The 10,725-nt window shown below is 40.9% G+C and overlaps 1 pseudogene; it reads right to left on the bottom strand.

Annotated features, from left to right (window-relative positions):
• Positions 1 to 384: 384 nt before the first annotated feature.
• On the bottom strand, positions 385 to 1,230 carry LOC100391605 (ribosomal protein S3 pseudogene; annotated as a pseudogene).
• Between the last annotated feature and the right edge of the window lie 9,495 nt (positions 1,231 to 10,725).

The following is a 10,725-nucleotide window of genomic DNA, read 5'->3' as shown; positions in this document are numbered from 1 at the left end:
GTGGTCTTTTCAGAAGAGGAAATTTGGACACAGACAAGTTCAGAGGGGAGTTGATGTAAAGACACAGAAGATGGCTATCTACATGCCAAGGAGAGAGGCCTGGCCTGGAACAGATCTCCCTCATGATCCTCAGAAAGAACCAATCTTGATGAAACCTTGATCTCTGATTTTGAGCCTCGAAAACTGAGAAAATGAATTTTTGTTGCTCAGGCTCTCCAGTCTGTGATACTCTGTTATGGCAGCCCTCACAAACTAATATAGCACTGTACCTATGCTTAATATGTATTTGTTAAATTAGTAATTAAATGGTATGGAACATTTTTATAAGGACAAAAGGTAGTGGGCATTGTTGAACACTTATGTAGGAAAGAAACACAGATGTGATTTCTTGTTTTTTGTTGTCTTTGTACAATATTTTATTAAAGGTCGTTACAGAGCAACATCCAGACTCCAGAATGCAGCTGCCAAGGAGACCCTGTTACGCTGTGGGGACTGGCTGGGGCATGGCAGGCGGCTTTGGCTTTCCACCCTTCTGTTCTGAGTTGGGAGTGGTAGGCAGTATCTCATCTTTGGGTTCCACGATGCTCACAAGGGCTTCCTAGGGCCAGTCTTACCAGTTGGGTCCCAGGGCAGCATGACCTTCACCTTGATGCCCCGCACACCCTGTCTGAGCAACACATGGCGCACGGCAGTGTCAACGTAATAGTTAACAGGGTCTCCGCTGTGGATCATCAGGCCATCCACAAACTTCATGGATTTAGCCCTCTGTCCTCGGAGTTTCCCAGACACCACAACCTCGCAGCCTTTGGCCCCGCTCTCCATGATGAACTGCAGCACACCATAGCAGGCCCTGCGCACAGCAAGCCCTCCCAGGAGTTTGTGACCCAGAGACTCTGCCTGAGCAATTGCGCACAGACCTCTAGTGGCACCTTTTCAGCATAAAGCTCTACACTGCCCTCTGGAAAGCCAAACCTCTTCTGAACTACAGCAGTCAGCTCCCGAATCCGCCAGCCCTTCTCACCAAGAACATTCTGTGTTTTGGTGGCTAAGATAATTATTTCTTTCCTGGTTGGTGTAACTCGCACCTCAACTCCAGAGTAGCCATCTTCAGCCAGCTCCCGAGTAAGTAACTCATTCAGTTCAGCTTTGAAGAAGCCATCAGAGACAAACTTCCTCTTCTTAGAAATTTGCACAGCCATCTTGCCGCCGCGCTCCGCCGAAAGGAAAGGCACAGATGATGATTTCTTAATGGAAACTTCAAGGTTAGCATGGGAGCAAGTCAATTCGATAAGAGGCTGAAGGTACTGGTACTGTTTTTGTTGGATTAGAGCTCCAAACATCGCTGTGGGAGCATCCCAAAATGCTCTAATCCCTCTTGCTGGGAGCTCTAATCCAACAAATACAGAGCACCAATACCTTCTTGTCTTGGAGGTAATTCAGTCTCTCAGCAGTTTGAGAATACACTATATTGCTACTTGGAGCTTAACTATCTTAACTATGACTAATAAAGAAGAGAGCATATGAGTAAAGTAATGGTGATCTGAATTTTAAAAGAAAGTGACCCCATCATCTTGGTATTCATGATGATCAGGGATGCTGATTGTTATCAGACTTATAAACTAGACTTGGAGAAATCAGACTGAAAACTGTGAAGTGAAAGACAGGTATTAATTCCATTATTAAAAATACTAACTGGCAAAGAACAGTCTAAAAAGCATTTCTCTGACATTGCAATTACAACCGACTTCAATGAGGATGTAAAGAGGAGTTTATATAAAGGATCCACAGGCAGCATATTCACATAACACAGAAGGAGGGACCCATGTCTAGGAGGGAATACAAAAGAGTGGCAGAAATCAATAAGACCAGTGTTAGGAAACCTGCAGGCGTGAATGTACCCAGACTCCCCCAAATGCCAAGGACAGCAACATTTCAGTTTTGATTTAACACGTTGGAGACACAAAAACAAGGCATGTTTCTGACCTGAATGAAACACATGGTGTAATGCTAACTGTTGATTGCAAAGAGAAAGCAAAACTGTTTAAGTCTTATTTTGTTTTCATATTCTTTGCCCACAAAAATAATTTCAAATTGGAAAGCCCAAACAAGTAACATGAAACAGGGACTACAATCTTTATTAGGTCAGAATAGCAAGAGACTTAGTTGTTTTTAATAAGATTGAATCTCTGCCCCAGATGGATGATATCCCTGGGCTGTGAGAAGACGTGCAGGGAGACCAGACTGTCATCATTTATCTTCGAGGAATAATGGTCAATAACAAAGACATTTAAAGATGTGCAATGTTGTAACAATCTTCCAAAAAGGACAAAAGATAACTTCTAAAAATTATGTGAAATTGGGCTAACCATTGGTTTTTATTATTAAACAGATTGTTAAGCAGATGGCTTGCAAACTACAAAAGAAAAGTGATGGTCATTCATTGTCATCTATTGTCACTACCCATTGTTGCATCCATTTTCATGACATCTATGCCAGTAAAAGTAATTTATACCAAATCAAGCCAATTTTCTTTTTGGAAAAGACGCCAACTGGAGAGTGAGAGGAGCCTTTGAGATGTCCTTGGTTTTGAATTTATTAAGGTATTTGTGTCTAATGATACCCCTTTTTAACTGGCTAATGAATGCATCATCCTCTCAAAGACATCATGACCCGAGCTGAATTTAGTCTTCCCCTAGAGAAGATCTTCCTCTTTATGTCCAAACTTCTGGCCTTCTTTTTTTAAAATTTAATTTTATGGTAACTTCTTCCCAACTTTTACTTTAGAGCCAGGAGGCACACATGCAGCTCTGTTACCGGAGTACATTGCATGGTGCTGAAGTTTGAGCATGAATGGTCCTCTCACCCAGGTACTGAGCATATTACTCCATAGTTAGTTTTTCAACCTTCCCCCCCACCCCAGTAGTCCCCAGTTTCTATTTTTGCCGTATTTATATCTGTGACTACTCAATGTTTAGCTCCCACTAAGTGAGAACATGTGGTAAACAGTTTTCTGTTCCTGCATTAGTTCATGTAAGATAAACAACTAATTCTCTTACTATCCCAACCTAGTAAGGTGGTTTTGATTTGCATGTCTCCCATTAGTGACTTTGAACATTTTTTCATATGTTTGTTAGTAGCTTATGTGTCTTCTTTCGAGAAGTATCTGAGACATACATGCAGCCAACAGCATATGAAAGGATCAAACCATGACGAGACACCATCACATTCCAGTCCAAATGGCTATTGTTTAAAAAAAAATTAAAAAATAACAGATGTTGGTGAGATTGCAGAGAAAATGGAATGCTTAGCCACTGCAGGTGGGAAAGTAAAGGAGATGACCCACTGCAGAAAGCAGTCTGGCGATTTATCAAACAATTTAATATAGAACTACCATAAAACGCAGCAATCTCTAGATATATACCCAAGGGAATATCAATCATTCTATCATAAAGACACATGCATGCGTATGTTCCTCACAGCACTATGCACAATAGCAAAGACATGGTATCAACCTAGATGCCTCTCAGTGGTGGACTAGATAAAGAAAATGTAATACATATACACCATGGAATACTATGCAGCATAAATAAAAAATGAGATAATGGCCTTTGCAGCAACATGGATGGAGCTGGAGGCCATCATCCTAAGGGACTTAACATAGGAACCGAAAAACAAGGAGTTCATGTTCTCACTTTTAAGTGGGAACCAAGCATGGAGTACACATGGGCATAAGGAAGGGAACAAGAGACACTGGCGCCTGTTTGAGGGTGGAGGGTTGGAGGAAAGGAGGATTAAAAAACTACTTGTTGGGTATTATGCTAATTACTTGGGCGGCAGAATATATATACACTAAACCCCTATGACAAGCAACTTATGTAGCAAGCCTGCACATATAATCCTTGAATTTAAAATAAAAATTGGAAAAAAAAAATTGGGTTTGACCTCCCCCTCACACACACCAAAGAGAAGTACCAGGTCTTTTGCCCACTTTTTAATGGGGTTATATGCCTTTTGCTTGTTCAATTGTTCCTTCTAGATTCTGGATACTGGACCTTTGTTAAATGGAGTTTGTGAATATTTTGTCCATTCTGTAGCTTGTCTGTGTACTGTGTTGATAGTTTCTTTTGCTGTGCAGAAGCTCTTTAGTTTTATTAGATTCCACTCGTCAATTTTTGTTTTTGTTGCAATGGCTTTTGAGGACGTAGTCAAATTCTTTCCCAAGGCTGATGCCCAGAATGGTCAAGAATTTGTTAGTTTTCTTGCTCAGTGAGCTGTTTAATGTTGTCAGTGGGGTGCTGAGTCTCCCACTATTATTGTGTGACTATCTAAATCTTTTTGTAGGTGTACGAGCATGTTTTGAAATAAATTTGGGTGCTCCAAAATTGAGTATTTTTTAGGACAGTTAAGTCCTGTTGAATTGAATCTTTTATCAGTATGTAATGTCTTTCTTTGTCCTTTTGCACTGTTGGTGGCTTAAAGTCTGTTTTATCTGATGTAAGACAATGGTCTCTATGCTAAATGGAAAACAAAAAAGAGCAGAGGTCACTATTCTTAGATAAAACAGACTTTAAACCGACAGCAGTGAAACCCTTTACTTTCAGCCTATGGGTATCATTAAGTGTGAGATGGGTCTCTTGAAGACAGTAGACTGATGGGCCTTTTCTTTGTTTTTTTTTTTTTTAAATCCAATCTGCTAGTGTGTGCTTTTATTATATATATATGTGTGTGTGTGTGTATATATATGTGTATAGATATATGTATATATTATTGCATTTTAGGTTTTAGAGTACATGTGAAGAACATGTGGGATTGTTGCATAGGTGCATACATGGCACGTGTTTGGCGTATTTCATTTAGCTGTTCTTCAAAGTTCCTCCGTGTTGTAACTCGTATCAATACTTCCTTTTTAAGGCAGAATAATATTTCATTGTATGTCTATAATATGTTTTGTTTATTCATTCAGCTAATGATGAATTAGAGGGTCAACATCCAATGTCCAGCTTAAATTTTTTTCTTTTTTGAGATGGAGTCTTGCTCTGTTGCCCAGGCTGAAGTGCAATGGTGTGATCTCAGCTCACTGCAACCTCTGCCTCTTGGGTTCAAGAGAACCCAACTTTATAATTCCCCCATATGTAGTATTTTATTTTATTCCCCCATATGAAATCTCTGAGGAAAAACCTATCTGAGCCTTCTGGGGAATTCCGTATGTGTTTTTTTTTTTCTAGGAGGAAGGTGGGAACATAAGATGCCCTTTCTCTGCCTCTCACTTTATTTCAGTGGGTGTTGAATGGCAATGTGAGCATCCACTCATGAAGGTCACTTGACCAGAGACACAGATGGATTCCTGTCTTTCCTCCCTTCTTTGCTGAAAGGCACCTCCTGTGGCCCCAAATGGAGGAGCCTATTGCCGGGTTTGCCTCTCTATCAACTCTCCTTTCATCCTCCCCACTTGTCCCTTGCTCTCACCATCCTGTCTCTGCTCTGTGCTAAGTGGTTTATCAGAAGTCATCTCATTTGCTTTTTTTTTTTTTTTTTGAGACAGCGTTTTGCTCATGTTGCCCAGGCAGAAGTGAAATGGCGCACTCTCAGCTCACTTCAACCTCCATCTCCTGGGTTCAAATGATACTCCTGCCTTAGCCTCCCAAGTAGCTGGGATTACAGGCATGTGCCACTATCCCTGGCTAATTTTATAATTTTAGTAGAGACAGGGTTTTACCCTGTTGGCCAGGCTTGTCTCTAACTCCTGACCTCAAGTGATTCACCTGCCTTGGCCTCCCAAAGTGTTGAGATTACAGGCATGAGCCACTGCGCCTGGCCTCATTTGTTTCTTAAGGCCCCCTCCCTGACATGTAGGTCTCAAGCTCAGGTTGAGACATTTGCTTTCTGCACCGTCGTTTTACTTCAAGTTTTATGAAGGTCACTAATAAAAGAAGTCACTCCAACCAGTGACATTTCCTTGATCTTCATTCTTGTCATTCTGTCTAGAATAGGAGACCTCACACCAACCCTTGGAAACATTTTCCTTGTTATCTCTATGTCCTAGCCCTTACCAAACTATGATCACAACAATAACCTTTTATATTTGAATTATTATTCTTGCCTGTAGGAATTTTAGTGTTTCACTGAATTTTCTTTCTTAACATCTTTGGAAATTTCCAGGGAATTACTTTATGTTTCATAGATTTTTATCCTGTCATATATATTCTATTTTATTCTGTCATATAATATAAAACGCTTATATGCTTTTGTTTAGTCATAAAACTGCCACCTCAAATAACACTGTTGCATCATTTTTCTGTACTTCCCCTCTTGACATTTCAAGTGGTTACCCCAGGTTACTGCCTTTCTCCAGGTCCTGTCTTCTTGCCTCATTACCAGACTGCTGCCTCCACTGCCAGTGACCTTAGTGACATTACATTTTCCTGAGCACTATGTATCCTGCTGGTAACTCCTATTTGCTCATTTAATCAGCCTTCTTCCCTTAACTGTATCCCCTGCGCCGTGGGGCAGATCCTTCAGCTACGGCTAAAGATGACTTCTTGTGTGGTCCAAATATAGGTCTAAGCTTGACCCCAGGAAACCTTCCTGGGCTGGCATTTGGGGAATACTTTGCCCCATAAGGATGCACCTGCGGGAATGTACACCCTTCACTGATGTCAAACACCCAGGGTTCTAACTCCACTTTTGTCTCTGTGTCTCTGCTTTCTATTTGCTGTTTGGTTTTATTGGCTCAGGCTTATACATGGGCCGGCGACATGTCCATATGTCCACTGGCTGTTCCAGGGCCATGTTGTTAGAACACGGAACATGACGAGAAAAGCTTCTCTATTCTAGCTCCAGTTTTATGAAAGACCTCAGGGAAAGACTGATACTGACTTAGCTTGGGTCATGAGCCCACCTCAGCTTCAATCACAGTGGTAAAGCCTCTGGGCTTTGCAATTAATTTAATTGGGTAGGAACCAGCCAGTGGTTTGGAAGACGGGGAATTTCATCAAAACAAAGGGATGTGGAATCTTCCTGAGCTAGGTGATCCTTCCAATTTTTATCCACAAATCATGCAAAACAAATGCTACCCCAAAACGATGCCCTAGAAAGCAGACCCAGCTGGTAAGCTTTAAAATGACTATTAAAATTTAGTTTCCCTGGACTTCATACGATAACCATCTGTTACTCTTCCTTCTCTGTCTCCCCTTCCTTTCTTGTTTATTTTTAAAACTGTTCTTCATCTTTCTTCTTTTGTATATTTCTACTTTCCATTCTCTGAAAGCAAGATTCTTTCCCAGCCTCTCCTACTTCTGTATCTTTTTGCTCTTCTAACACAATTTCAAGGCTAACCTTTGTGCAGCTAATTAAAAATATCCAGTTTTGACATTTTCCCTGTGCCTCAGATACATGTTTCTAGGTGTTTACTTGAAATCTCCACCCAAATGTCTTATAGGCCCTTTCAATTCAATGTTATCAGAGCTACTTTGTTTTAGTCATAGACACCTGTGGCGAAATTGTATATTTTGGGGCTTCCAAAACGATGTTGCAGGAAAGATATATCCTTTTTGCAGACTTACCTCTAGACCTGAATCAATGAAAATCCCTTGTGTTTTGTACTTTTGGCTGATCCTGGAATTGGGGCTTTCACCCCTCATCTTGCCCATGGCTTTGAACCCCAAGTGCAAGCTCTGAACCTTGTCTCCTGTTGGTTCCCTCTTTCTGCCTTTGCCCACAACTCCCAGGAGCTGTGGACCTTCAAACCATCACCCGAAAATGTTTGGTGATAGCTTTAGTCAAGATTACTGTAGAGGGAATTCTTGCGTAGAGTAGAAGTTTGTACTAAATCTCTTTTAAGATTCCCACCAGTTCTAAGGATTGGTGATTTTATAGGATAAAAATGTTTAATGTTTTCTTATATGGCCATATTCCCTTGATTTAGCTGTAAGTCTTTGTCATTTATGTATGTGTTTGGGGCGGATGTTAAATTTTCTTTATGGATTTGTTTGAAACAAATGGGTCATTACTTGCAGCTTGGATGGTTTTTGGCTTCCATGGATTATCCTGGCTTTGCTATTTGTTTTGGTGGAGAAAAACTCCTAATTAGCTCTGTGGCAGAAGCTGCCAGTTTTCTCCCATGGTGTTCTCTCATTCCTCCATAGTAATAGCCTTTTCAGCGGGCTCATAGCAGCCTCTTTGACCTCTCAGTCTCCTTGGAGCTGAGTGTGACGGGGTTCTAAATGTGAGGGAAGTGTGAGCTGTGCAACTCCTGTGTGTCCTTAGGGGGAGGTGGCTTGCCTTTGTTCTGTGCTTCTCTTTCCTCCCATGGCTGTGATGCAGGGATGGGAGCAGGTGCCTTGGACTCTAGAGACGAGCGCAATACTCTAGGATGGACAAGTGACAGCATTAAGGGGGCCTGGGTCCCCACATGCAGAGCTACTACCACGAGTCCAGTTTGTGAGAGAAAATACTTCAATCTTGTTGAAGCCAGTATTATTTTGGATAATAAGAGGTCTTATCATTTAAAGCTGTATCCTAAAATCTACAACCAGTTTGCATTTTCTCATAATCCTGTAGTCAAACCCTTATCTTCTATATATCAGACTGGTAATTGCTATTTAGATAAGTAAACTAATAGAGCTATATATGGAAAGTGGATTAGACTGAGGGGCCCTGGAGCCTGGACAAATAAAGATTTTAGGAGCCAGGTTTGAAGAAAGGAGATAAGAAAGCATTTACTAAACATCTACTATATACTAAGCACTATGTCAGGGGCTTTCAAGATGACACCTCATTTAATTCTAGATTTGAATATTGTTATCCTCATTTTGTAGCTAAGGAAACTGAGTTAGCAAGGAGGATTTGGCCAGTGGCCAGTAAGTGTGAAACCAGAATTTAGCTGTAGGTCTGATCCCCAAACCTAGCTCTTTTCCCTGATGCTTGAAGAGAGGGTAGAGGGAGATTTTGAGTGTGGTGAAGAGCTGACGGGAAGACATCCCAGCAGTCACCACTGCGGAGCCTCCTGGGGAAAATGGCACAGATGACTTAGTTAAAAATTGTAAATTGGCAATTTATAATTGTATACATTTATGGGGTACAACATGATACGATTTATGAATTCAATGTGGAATAATTAAATCAAGCCGATTAATATATCTATCACCTCAAATGTTATTTTGTGTGTGTGTGGTGAGAGCCTTTAAAATTTACTCTCTCAGCCCTTTTGAAATTTCGAATACACTGTTATTAACTATATTCACCACACTATGCATTAGATCTTAAAAAAAAAACAAAAACCCAAACTTACTACTCCGGCCTGAGATTTTGCGCCTTTGGCTGCCATCTCTCCATTCCCAGCCCGATTCAGCCCCACACCCAGTGCCTTTGTAATCACCATTCCACTCTCTGCTGCTTTCAGTCTGATTGTTTTAGATTCCCATATGAATGAGAACATGTAATATTTGTTGTTTTTCTCTGCCAGACTTATTTCACTTAGCATAATGTTCTCTAATCACATCCATCCTGTTGAAAATGACAGAATTTCCTTCTTTTACAAGGCTAAATAGTATTCCATCGTGTATAAACCACATTTGCTTGATCTGTTCATCTGTTGCTGAACACCTAGGCTGAGTCTATAACTTGGCTAATGTGAATAGCGTTGCAATGAACATGTGAGTGCAGAGACCTTTTCAGAAAACTGACTTCATTTATTTTGGGTAAATACTCAGAAGTGGGATTATTCAATCGCCTGGTAATTCTACTTTTAGTTTTTTGAGGAAGCTCCATACATTTTTCCATAAGGGCTGTTTACATTCCCACTGTCAGTATACAATGGTTCCCTTTTTTCCACATCGTCAGCAGCACTTGTTATCTTTTGCATGTTAAGATAATAGCAATTCTGACTGGGATGAGTGATATCTCATTGTGTTTTCAGTTTGCATTTTCCCAATGATTAGTGATGTTGAGCCTTTTTTAAAAAATTGTACTTTAGGTTCTGGGGTACATGTGCAGATCATGCAGGATTGTTGCATAGGTACATACCTGGCAATGTGGTTTGCTGCCTTCATCCCCCCATCACCTATGTCTGGTATTTCTCCCCACGTTATCCCTCCCCAACCTCCCCACCCCCTACTGTCCCTCCCCTAGCCACCCCCAACAAACCACAGTGTGTGATGCTCCCCTCCCTGTGTCCACATATTCTCACTGTTCCACACCCACCTATGAGTGAGAACATGCTGTGTTTGGTTTTCTGTTCTTGTGTCAGTTTGCTGAGAATGATGGTTTCCAGATTCATTCATGTCCCTATGAAGGGCACAAAGTCACCATTTATGGCTGCATAATATTCCATGGTGTATATGTGCCACATTTTATTTATCCAGTCTATCGTTGATGGACATTCGGGTTGGTTCCAGGTCTTTGCTATTGTAAACAGTGCCGTAGTGAACATGTGTGCATGTGTCTTTATAATAATACAATTTATAATCGTTTGGATATATACCCAGTAAGGGGATTGCTGGATCAAATGGTATTTCTATTTCTGGGTCTTTGAGGAATTGTCACACTGTCTTCCACAATGGTTGCACTAATTTGCACTCCCACCAACAGTGTAAAAATGTTATTTCTCCACATCCTCTCCAGCAGCTGTTGTCTCCTGATTTTTTTAATGATCACCATTCTAACTGGTGTAAGATGGTATCTCAGTGTGGTTTTGATTTGCATTTCTCTAATGACCAGTGATGATGA

The sequence above is a fragment of the Callithrix jacchus genome, chromosome 7 (genome assembly GCF_049354715.1).
Source record: "Callithrix jacchus isolate 240 chromosome 7, calJac240_pri, whole genome shotgun sequence".
Classification (NCBI taxonomy): domain Eukaryota; kingdom Metazoa; phylum Chordata; class Mammalia; order Primates; family Cebidae; genus Callithrix; species Callithrix jacchus.
This window is presented reverse-complemented; position numbering and strand designations above follow the sequence as displayed.